The following is a 12,431-nucleotide window of genomic DNA, read 5'->3' on the forward strand; positions in this document are numbered from 1 at the left end:
AATAATGTAAATTTGATACCTAATATCATTTGGACAATACTATTACAGTTTTTTGGAAGAGAGTATAGATTGAATATTAAACAAAATATTTAGAGAATATAGAACTTTAAGAGAGAATTCTGTGAAGTAGAAGAACATTAAAGAATATATGGTCAATATAAAAAATTGGTTATGATTTATTATTAATTTAATCTTATATATGAATTTAAGGACTTTACAGTAACACTGTTTTAGTTGTATGCTAATATAAAAATAGATACCTACACTATTAGTGTCACACGTTAAGATTGAGTTGTGAATTTTCGTTTTTTTTTAACTATCGTAGTTAAGTTTTCGTAAAAAATCGTCAGATACTATTAATAAACTATGTTATATTGTCTCGTTAAAAGTAATTTTATAGCTAACTTTTATTTAATTGCTGTATAAAATATTTACAGCATCGCATTTTGTAATACTTTAACTATTTAAAAATGTGTTTTATCGAAGGAAATGAGTAAACTACATACTATTCGATTGAATGTGTTTATTAATTTGTTTTTTGTAATGAGCTCTAATATTTTGTTCACAAGAAAATCCTATAATATTTGAATAAACTATGTGTTTACCGCCATACGAAGTGTGTACGGCTTATCAGTTACCGCGTTATCATTTATAACCGAGTTCGACCTAACCATGCTAGATAACAATCGGCGTCCCTATCCCAGTCGTTTATCACTATTTTCTTTCATTTCGCATTTCGGATATGTTGCTGCTCGTGGTTAATAATTTTGTATAATTAAAAAACTAGGTATTACAAATTTGTACTCAATATTTTTCCTTCAATTCAATTGTACGTATCGATTGGTTGCGAGTGCAGACGCCGGCTAGTATTTCGTATTGTACGTTTTTTGAGTCCCGATAGACCGGTGACTTTGTTGTTGACACGATTCGTTTACTTAATAAAAACAAAAAAACACTGGTCTTTGTCGAAAAGAAAGCTTTCATGCTATTACATCTTTTTCGTTAAACCGATGCGTTTGTGATGTAAATACAGTATACTATTCGTACAAATATAATAAAAAACCTTATATTATGACTTGTACATTTTTAACATACCGGACATGAAATGGTGTACTCGTATAGTCTTGTCCGTGTTAAAGGTAATAAGAAATATGACATCACCAAATGTCACGTATTATTATGTATTACAAATACGATATACGTTTTTTGGTCAAATACGATGTGTATAATAATCCTTAATTGTAAAAAAACGAGCATTCATAAAGGTTGTCGGTAGCCAAGATTTAAAAACTATTGTCGGCTTTGTAATTTAGTAAACCGTATATTTCACCATTCGCTGTTGTAAACGATAATTATACTGGATTACACATATTTGATTTAACTTTTCTTGTGTTAATCAGTTGTGATATGCTGAACACTTAATTGAAATTTAGTTTACCCATTGTCTTTACTACAGACTTGAATAAACAACGTATGAAATGTTACACTTTTTTCTTGATTCGTATGTACTAATGTAACCAAGACGGTTGCAATGTTAACACGCTTTGACACACTGCTTATCGTTAGCTAAATATATATGCCTTTGGTGTCACGCTTAGGATCTTTTTGGAATAGCTTGAAGGTATGTCCAAAATTTTGGTACCCTATGACAGTTATGTTTGTCGTTAAAAAAAGTAATTGTTTTAATATAAAATATAATGGCAAACCTCTTCGACACACTGCATATTGCTAAAATATTATAATATAGGTATTGACTATTATTATACTAAAAATGTACATTTTTACTCACTGTTTGTTATTAAACAAACAAGCTTAAGTGAACACTGAACCAGGACCAATTTTATTGTAACCTATAGCATAGGGTTACAAGATTTGTGTGTTCAAGAAGATCGACTAAGTAATTGTAATTAATGGATGTAGTAACTAGCTCAGAATGATGTTAGGAGTTAACAATTGAAAAATTATTCCTTGATTAAGCAATGTCAAAGTTCAGCTTTTAGAAGTTTTTAACATTTAATTTAAAAATTGGTTCCAGACTGTTAGGACAGTATTTTTAGCCTAAACAGTATTTGGACTGCTATTCTGCAACTAATCGATAAAATAACATTATATTTAGAATTATATAAAATTAAAACACAATTGATTTTTAGAATGAGTTTAATTTGTGCATGAAGTCTGTAAGTGAATATAATTTCTAAAAAACTGGAAGTCATAATGTGTACACAGTCTACTCTTCATTGAGTTCACAATTTTGGGTTCCTTAATGATATATGTATACTTATATTATCGGTGTTTTAACTTGCAAAAATAGGGTTCAAGGTAACTAGTATCAATAGTAGATACAACACATTCAGTAACATTTATTATTATTCATACTTAATCATTATTTTTATACTCATTATTTTTTAAAAAATGTTGCAAGCTGCCAATATGTATGACATAAACTATGCAAGTTAATGAGTATTTTGGTTTTAACGGTTATTACAGACTATAATTATTACTGAATTCTACAAATAAACCACTTGTAATTTATTGTGGGGATGTAGGCACAACGGTGACAGGCCGGTGTCCAGTGGACAAACAGTTTTTTAATAAGTTAAATCATTGCAATTTTATATCTTTAATTTTAGCGATTATCAATTAAAGAATGCTAGAAAAGAAAACTAGTACAAGAAAAAAAAATGGTTAAAACAATAATTTTGGTTTGACCTACTGTATTTTTTGCAATTTTTAAATAATTTGTTTTAACATTTTTTTTTTTTTATTGAAAATATTTACAATCTGTATTTATATATACCATAAGTAAAATTTAGGGCTATTTATTTACAAAGCTGTAAGTGATATGTGTGACTTGAGGTACCTTCTCAAACAACTAAAGTTGGATGCAATTTGAGTCCAGACATAATTAGTACTAAAATTTTTCGGCGTTCTGAAAAAAAAAAATTGTAAGTATGCCACTTCATCGTTTAACAATTTTTTTTTTTCGTTAATACTAAATTGATGTTTACAATTTGATTGTATGCAAAACATTGTATTGTACATTGATCTACTTGTAAAGCTAACCTTGATTGAGTAAATTTCAATATCGTATGTGAATATTATTTTAGAAACCGAATACCGAAAACTTTTATTTAAAACACAGAACCTGTTTGAAATATTTAATGACGATTGTTTCGAAACATGTTCTGGTTATTCTTACCTGATTAATTTAAAAACAAAAACACCTACTTAATGTTATCTATTCTTTAATATACATATAAAAGAAGTAAATATTTGGTTTATTCACCTGGATCGTCTTTACAAACAATTTGTCTCAATTGTTATAGTATCCTTGTGAATGTTGCAATCTTTAAAAATATTTAATGTGAATCTGTTTTATAATTTTCTATTTTAATTATATTAGTTAATTAAATACAAGTATAAGACATATTATTTTTACTCAATATATATTTTTGACATAACACACCGAATGAGTAAAATAACTTTATATTTATAATTCGATAAAATTATAATAAAATCGATTTTTAGAATGAGTGCAAAATAGTCGTGCATATAGTTTAATAGTGAATATACTTTCTAAAAAAAATTTAGGTGATATGTGCGACTTCAGGTACCCTCTCAAACAACTAAATTTGGGTGCAATTCAAGTACAGGCATAATTTGCATCACTCAATTTTTTCGGCGTTCTGAAAAAAAAAAACAAAAATTGTTCAGTGAATATTTGAAAGATGTAGTGTCATCACGAAGCTATATTATTAATCACCTGTATAAAATAAAGGTGCATAAACGGTATTTTTAAACCCCCTTTTCTTCTTCTATTTTGATTTTTAAAATGTTTACAATTTTAAATAATGACTAAAATTCGTTAATTTTTTTTTTTATTCACAAATGATTTTGAAGTAGTTAACCGCCTGAAGAACACTTAAGGAAAGGGAAATAATTGTAAAACGTCAAATACAATGGACAGTTACAGCTAAAACGAAAAGAAAACCTAAAACCTTTACTTACATCTATTATCGCTTTTTCTGTATTTCTCCGCTACGGCCGACTAGTGCTCACATAAATAAACTGTTTCACGCTGAAGGTTTGAGGGTTCCGACTTGCTGTAGTCGTCCAATAAGTTTGGCTGAAAAAAAGGTGATTGTAAAAAACATATATGAGTTTATATAATTTTTAGAATTTGATAGTTTTCTGATGTTTGACTGAACGAGACTCGAGCGTAAAAAAAAGTATACCTTTTTAACGGCTTTGACGAGGAATTTGCACCTCAAGCCATTAGCGGTGACTAAAGTGTTCGCCCGGTTCATTTTTGTATAGGACCAAGCCGTGTCATTTAAAAAATGTAGCTTGTTACCGCGATGTTTGAATTTTTTTCCATAGTCGCTTGTTGTTGTTGTCTCAAATGAGTTAGATTCACTTGCAGGTTCGGTGCTGTAAACCGACAATTATTTAATCAAGATTAGTGATTACCATCGGTGCACGAATATTGTAGTCGAACCTGAGCATTATATTAACAAATAGATGTTCAAGTTATAATTTCAAACAACTTGTTATTTAAAAAAAAATTGTCCAGGTTCATTCCTAGGGGATTAGCTTAAATAACAGGTATGGAAATGACAATTAAAATAAAGAATTGTCTTAATAAATGATCGTAAATTTTCAATATAAATTGAAATAATAAAATAGCCAGCATTGTGGAATCGAAGTCACGAATTTTGCGCAATTATCTTTACGGGAAGTTAAATTTTTCTTGATCAACAAATAATTATCACCAAAACAGGAAGATATTATTTGAACTTGGTAATTATTTAATATTTCTTAAGTAACTTAATGCGTTACTATTTCACTCATTAGTGAAATACTACTAACGATATGTAAAGTTTATCTATAACATACTCACACTTCGTATGCATATCTACGAAACAGATACATCGATGGTACAGGCCAGACGATCCAACCAAAATCACCCTGATGTACCCAACTACCATGTGACGAATTTCTGGTCGATAACCGTAGTCTGTTAAGGCACAGGAACAACTTTCCTTCCACGACATTTTCATCGATTTTCAATTTGTTGGTTAAATACATTCGTGTACCATTTGCTTGCAACTAAAAATCATTAAGGGTATTACAATTAATATTCATATATATATATATTGATAAAGGATAGGGCGAAGGCAACTGACGAGATCTGAGGGCCTAATATCATATACATATGTTATATTTTCTTTTGTTACAATAAGACGTCAATTATAATGCTACATAATATAATATGAATTATAAAAAAGTCTCTAAAAAATAAACGAATAAATAAAAAAAACCAGTACAGTGGGGTCGGGACATAGTGGGGACGGAGCATAGTTGGGTCGGGGCATATTGGGGACGGGGAGGTCACAGGTTTACAGGAATTTTTAAATCTGAAAGTGATAAAATCACTTTCGAAAAAACGCTTCGATGCAAATCGGTAGTTAGTATTTTCAAGCCAGTACAGTCCAAACCAAGCACAGTATAAAACCAGCAAAGTTAGAAAGTATTAAAAGAAGGTTCTGTATTTACAAATGAGCATCAAAGCGTTTATTTGAAAGTGATTTTGTCCGAGAGGACTAGTACAGTAGAGTATTGGCATAATGTAATCAAAGCAATAAGGAAACGGAGAGGTCACAGGTCTACAAGAATTATTATAAATAAAAGTGATAAAATTGAATAAAATCGCTTTCAAATAAACGCTTTGATGCTCATTTGTAAATCCAGAACCTTCTTTTAATACTTTCTAACTTTGCTGGTTTTATACTGTGCTTGGTTTGGACTGCACTGGCGTGAAAATACTAACTACCGATTTGCATCGAAGCGTTTTTTCGAAAGTGATTTTATCACTTTCATATTTAAAAATTCCTGTAAACCTGTGACCTCCCCGTCCCCAATATGCCCCGACCCAACTATGCTCCGCCCCCACTATGCCCCGACCCCACTGTACTGGTTTTTTTTTTTTTGCAAAAACTTAGTGGACCAAATAACACATATACAATGTCTTGTTATATTTTGTTGGAATGGTCGACGATTCATGTTTCAATCGTTTGTACTCCATAGTTTAAATTATAATCGCTTATTCTCAATAAAATTAATATTTATGTATTATATACTTCCATTAAAGCAATTTCACACAAACTATTTATACTTCACAGATTATATTATTTCAAAGCTATATTATACTTCTATTTTACTAGATTGACGATGTACAAAATAAAATGCAACTAAAAAAACCTTTTCATAGATCCTTAAAATGTAAAGGGTGGGATAGTGAAACGGGTTTTTACCATTTAAATACATTAGAAAATCGCCGTTTTACTGCCTCATCCTGTATATTAATTTCTTGTTATTTTCTAAAGAAAAATCGATTTTCTTACATTTAAATTAAAATAAATCGTATACTGGTACTGTGATGGAGAAATCAATAAATTTTACCTACATTTATTACTTATTAGTTTAATATTACTAACGTGTATAGCCACTAGCGGTCGGCTGTTGCCTGTTATTTAACAATAACCTATTATGGAGATTTTAAAAATTGTGTTTTTTTAATAAAAGCATAGGAGCAGTATCAAGATATTAAATGTTCACGAGATCTGATCTAGTCACAAAATAAAGTATTATCATTTATGACTTAATTATTATTAAAATTTATCTTAATAGTAATGGTACATAGTAATAAAATAATGAAATATTTTTTACAAAATTAGAGCTACAAGTTGATAAACTAAAAAAATAAAATTAGCACGAAGCAGATTATCTAATATTAGACAATTTAAACAATCAAGCGTGAATCTCTTTAAATGAATAACAGTATAACAATATACAAAACATAAGTTTTCCTTTAAAAAAATTGTGTAATAAAAAAAACATTTTGAGGCGGTATACTGCATAAAAACTAACACTTAATCTGAATCCAAAAAACAACAGTCCTCATTCATTGTTTGCAGGTAGTTGGACATTAAATACTCATAGTTGACCTTCGGTACGGTAATATAACGCAGGCTATAAAATAACGAGACAACGGCAGTGGTTTTGTCGTATCAGAATCATTAAATGTCTTAATAAGTACACGGATAGGTTTTTTTCCCAATAAATCGAGTGTCTACTATAATCAGTTACACGATTTAGTCGCCTGTGATATCATGTAATATAACACAATGTTATGATACCGATCATTGGGCCCTAACCTAATCTAACACGGATAGACGTTACCAACTGATAGTTTTTAGTGTCAGTTCGTTTCTCACATCTGGTACACTGGGTTTTTAGTTAAAAAAAAAAAAAAAATGAACTTTGTGTAAACTTTAAGTCAAGAGTGTTACTTGAGCACAAAACTTAATAGTATCATTCTGCATAGATATAAATAAAATTGTTTTAATGATTTGATCAATTTTTTTTAAAGATTTTAGGTGTTTTTGTTAAAATATACGAAGTCTGCGAAAACACAGTTTCCCGGCAATTAAAGAAAAACTGTAGTGCCGAATTTTTTTTATACATTTCAACTCGATCCGACTATTTTTCTCGAAATTATAGCCAGTAAAAGTTCTAACTTAAAAACTCGTACGGTTTTTTTTTTGTTTTTTCAACTTTCGTCTGTGAAGAATTAAACTTTTTCAACTTTTACCCCCCCAAAGTACCAACTAGATGAAATTTGCGATTTATAGAGTTAAACTGACACATAGATTTATTTATAAAATATGTAAAATTAATAAAACTAAAATATAAAAGATAAACTATGTTGGGCGAACTATGTTGGGAAATTGGAATTTAAACTAATATTAGCAAGGCAAAGAATACTATTTACAGAATAGTTTTGTTATATTAGCTTAATAAATTAGCTTAAGTTTGTATAAAAAAAAAAAATGTTTTTTTCTACGTCTATTGGTCATCGTTTAAGACTTTTCCCTAAGTATACTCGTAAAGTTAAATGTTTACCTAATATAGAAGCTAGGTTTGGTTCAGATCCTATGTTCACTTGGACGGCTTGGTCAACCATATTTATTTTTCCTGGCTGCTCAGTCAATGGAGGTGTGAGGCTTCTAAATGTTATCCTGTGGATGCTGGCTTGATTTTCGGTGGACGGTGACGGCAACGGGACGTGGTACGACGCTATCCGGAAATACCACTTGAACGCCATTACCTTGTTCCATTTGATCCGACGTTCCATAGATCGGTATTGGGCCGCTCTGCTGTACAGCACGTGGTCGACGTAGCAACACCCGTACAGAAAGTGTTCGGTGGTCATCCACGTTCTCCAAAATCGCCGTTCCGCAATCGCGCCACCAGCATGTCTACGATGCAGTTCGGTTCGTACAAGTACGCGTATTCGACCACGGTCCCCCGGATTTTATTCTTCAACTTAACCACTTGGCTTTCCAGTGAAGTCGCGTTCGGCGACTGTGCGATAACACCGGTCGGCGCTGGCCGCGGTGGTCGTGTAGCCTGCGGCTGTACAGTCGACGGCACCCTGGGCCGCGAACTTCTGACCGTCATGCCTATGCCAAAGAACTCTCTGAGCTCCACGATGTCCGGCGGCAGAGGAAGTTCCACGTCGGCATGACTGACTAACCAAGGTTCCGCGTGTTCCGAAGGACGGCCTACATCGATTTCAATCATCAGTTCATCGTCATCGTCATCGTTTCCATGCTGGTCGGCGACCGGCGAACAGTCGGCTAAAACGTAGCCCGCGTCCTCGTCGTCAGAAGTAGTCAAATCAATGATGGCCGAGGTTGGAATCGTTTCGGGGCTCATCTCTGGTCCTGCTGCTGTAGAACAGGTCGGCTGTTGGTATTCGTCGTCTTCGTTTTCCGATATGATTATTACTTCACAGTCTTCTATCGTACAAAGCCTGTTCGGCTCCTGGTCGGGTGCTGTCGCGACAACAGTCCTTCGCCCTTTGTTTTTACCGATTTCGGTTTTTTTTTCCCATTTTTGTCGATGTCGTTTTGGCACAGGTCGACGGCATGCAGCACGAGACTTGGATGTTTGTATATTGTTTCTTGCCACCGCCCTAAGGTTAAATAAATCCCTCAACCTTTGGCGTAGTCTTCTACTTTTCCTTTTCAATTTGTTAAGATTTGTTTTCTTTATTTTTCTTCTCTCTTTGGACGACTGCTTTTTTATCGGCCCGACGGATACAGTCGCTGATGTCGATTCACCGTTTACACCGTTGTCACAGAAGGCCCGTCGGCGTTGGAATGAGATGGCTGAATATCTCCTTCGACATTTTCAACTACTTCGAAGTTTGAATCGCTGACACAAGCAGTATTATTTGTATTCTCTCTATGAAAAAAAATAAAATAAAATTAGTTCACAACTTGAGTTATCTGCACTTATTCCACTGATTACAACGGTAAACATACTTTTGTGTATCGTCCAAATTGGGTTCCATGTCTATTTTATTGTTCATTGTTAATTTCAACGACCACAGTACGCCTGAAAATATAATGATTGTCTCAACATTTTAAAATTACAATTAAAAACAACTATATAATAACTTAAAATTTGATTTTTGTGACAAGAGGTCCTTTTTCCCCAAATATTTGTTTTTCTCATGTTTATTTATAATTTTTAAGTACAAAATTAGAGCGTGTTATCTTTTATTTTAATAAAATCTATTGCGTGATAATTTTATTAATACGGTAAACATTTTAAAAACTCTATTATATGTGTATGTATTTTCCACACAATTGTTTAACATAAAAAAAAATCAAAGAAAGGAGAGAGAACGTGACATTATATTATTCTCATCACTACTACCCGTCACTAGAAAAAAATATAAAATATAATTGGTTATCTACTCTAAACACAATTTTTCAAGGGCGATAACAAAGTGGTTAATATAATAATATAAACTAAACACAAATGACTTAATTTTTCCATAAATCTAACAATTAAAATTAAATTTATTTTTTATGATCTGTCATTCATAAATCATAGTTTTACCTTTGTCTAAAGCAATATAAAACATATTCGAATTATGTTATTTTGTTGGAAATAAAGCAACTAATTTTTTTTAAATTTAGGTAAAAAAATAAAATAGTTTAAAAATAATTAAAAAGTACATACCACCTAAATATCAAATTTGATTAATAAGTTTTTGTAAAAAACAGTGATCTATGTCATTTTTTGAAATCACGAATGTTGGTTTTAATAACCAAGTTTTGGATACCTACTATGAATATTATGCTACTATTATTATAGATATGCTTAATTATTAACTATGTGTTCATGTGATTTCCTTTTATGAAAAAACGCCCGTATTGAAGACTTATAAGAATCATCAGAGATTTTCGTTTCGGTATTTTAAGTTAATAGTCCAAATTAATAACATTGTTTTTAGGGATCATACGGAAAGTTCTGACATAAACAAACATGAAGTTAAGTTAATATTATTCTATTGCAAGTAACGAAAACCTAAAACAAACATTTCTTACGATTCTCTATGAATTAAAAAAATGGTATCCAGTAAACCTTGTTTAAATATTTTTAAGTTGTAACCCTATTGTTTTTTAGCACTTAAATTTAAATTTATAAAAGCTATGGGAAAGCGACCTCTTCTCGCTTTATAACACCTGCGGTGCTGGTAATAATGTGAATATAAACGGAAATTTATTATGACGGTTTCAGATAACAAATATAAATATAAATAACAAATCGCCCAGTAAGCATTCAATTACTTCAATTACATCGGAGTATAATACGGGCTCATAAGTACCACATGAATAAGTTTAATCAAATATTACACTAAACACCGGAACTACTTCATTACTAGTTCCACTCAAGTTACCCGTATATGTATTTGGGGCGTGTGCTAGAGAAAACCGATTATTATATTATATTTTGTTATATTATTAAATTGACGGCAAATAAAAACGTTTAACATAAAGTGTATTGGTTTTTTAGTTTCAGCCAATGTTACACAGTGCCTAAACCTCAACAAAGTTATGGAGTTTTATGAGACAGAATATTAAATATTTATCGTACATTCAAAATAAGTACTGCTCGTGAGACTTGTACTTAAAATCATTTACTTTTAGTACTATTAGTGCTAGTGAAATGTAGCCTGTTTAAATCCATACTTAAGTTATGTAGTTATAAACCGGGTGATTCTTTTAACTCCCTACACTAGGTTACTTTTAAAATAATTGCAATTTTCTAGTGTCACTTTTTGGAATCATTTTTATTTATGTTATAGTACACTATTAGACAATATTCAAATTTTTATCATTTTTAGTGATCTTTCAACTTATAAAACTTAAATGGTAACGTATATATTTAATTTGCCATTTCAACTAAGAAGAATTTACTGACAAATTTGCCTGGTCATAACAAACTATGAATAATTATTTTTGAAGTTATTTAAGTTTAAAACTTAGGATGGAAGGTGAAGAGGGGTTGATAAATGCGCAAATATAAAAATAACTCTTTAATCTCCACATTTTCTCCCGTCCTAAATTTTAAACTTTAAAACTATTTATTCAAAACTGATATATGCAAAGGCATTATTCGAAAGCCACTATTAATTTTCTATTTAAATAACCCACAAAATATACTATTATATTAATTATATAAAATATTTATATACTGTAATTGAGTTTTGACAAGTAGTTTAGCCGATAAAACCCTCGGAATATTGAAAAAATAACAAAAGAAGATTAGATAAGAGCTGTAACAATAAAATTAATTCGATATTTATATTAAAATTTGTTTTTTTGTTTCGATATTCCGAGGGTTTTAAATGCTACTTGTCAAAACTCAATTATAGTTATAATCAATCTTAGACAACTTTTTATAAGCTTTAAAACGCTGTATGTTAAAACCGTACATCTTAAAAATTGAATAAGTTATGTTTAATTAAAAAAAAAAAACTAGTATATTTTGTGGGTTACTTAAATTGGAAATGAAAAATGCCAAAGTACTCATTTTTTATTGTGGAGGTGGAAAAAAAACAATTTTATTTAAACCAGTCTAATATACAGGGTATCATTTAAGTTTCAAAAGTTGATAAAGCTCTAAAAATACATAAAAAAGATAGATAGAAATTTTAATATTGTCTAATTTAGCAATATATCATAAACAAAAAAGTTAAAAAAAAAAACACTACACAAATTATCTTAAGAGTAAACCAGTGTAGGGCGTTAAAAGAATCGCTTGGTTTATATTGTAACATTTTTGGCATTAATTGATATATTTTATAATTCCAATAAATCTGTCACTTGCCTATAAAAGGTAAAAAACAATGATTATAAACCCTTAATAATTATTATTAATTGATAAAGTTTATATTAATACATTCCCACTAAAATACCCTTGTACTTCACCAATTTTTGCCAACAACGTTTGGTTATCTTTTGGTTCGATTTGTTTTGATTTCAGATTTTAAAATAACACTAAAAACT

Source organism: Adelges cooleyi, unplaced genomic scaffold (assembly GCF_023614345.1).
Source record: "Adelges cooleyi isolate 19-005CV unplaced genomic scaffold, UGA_ACOO_1.1 ACOO_flye_CR_arks_rails_tigmint_CR_PRNA_396, whole genome shotgun sequence".
Lineage (NCBI taxonomy): Eukaryota > Metazoa > Arthropoda > Insecta > Hemiptera > Adelgidae > Adelges > Adelges cooleyi.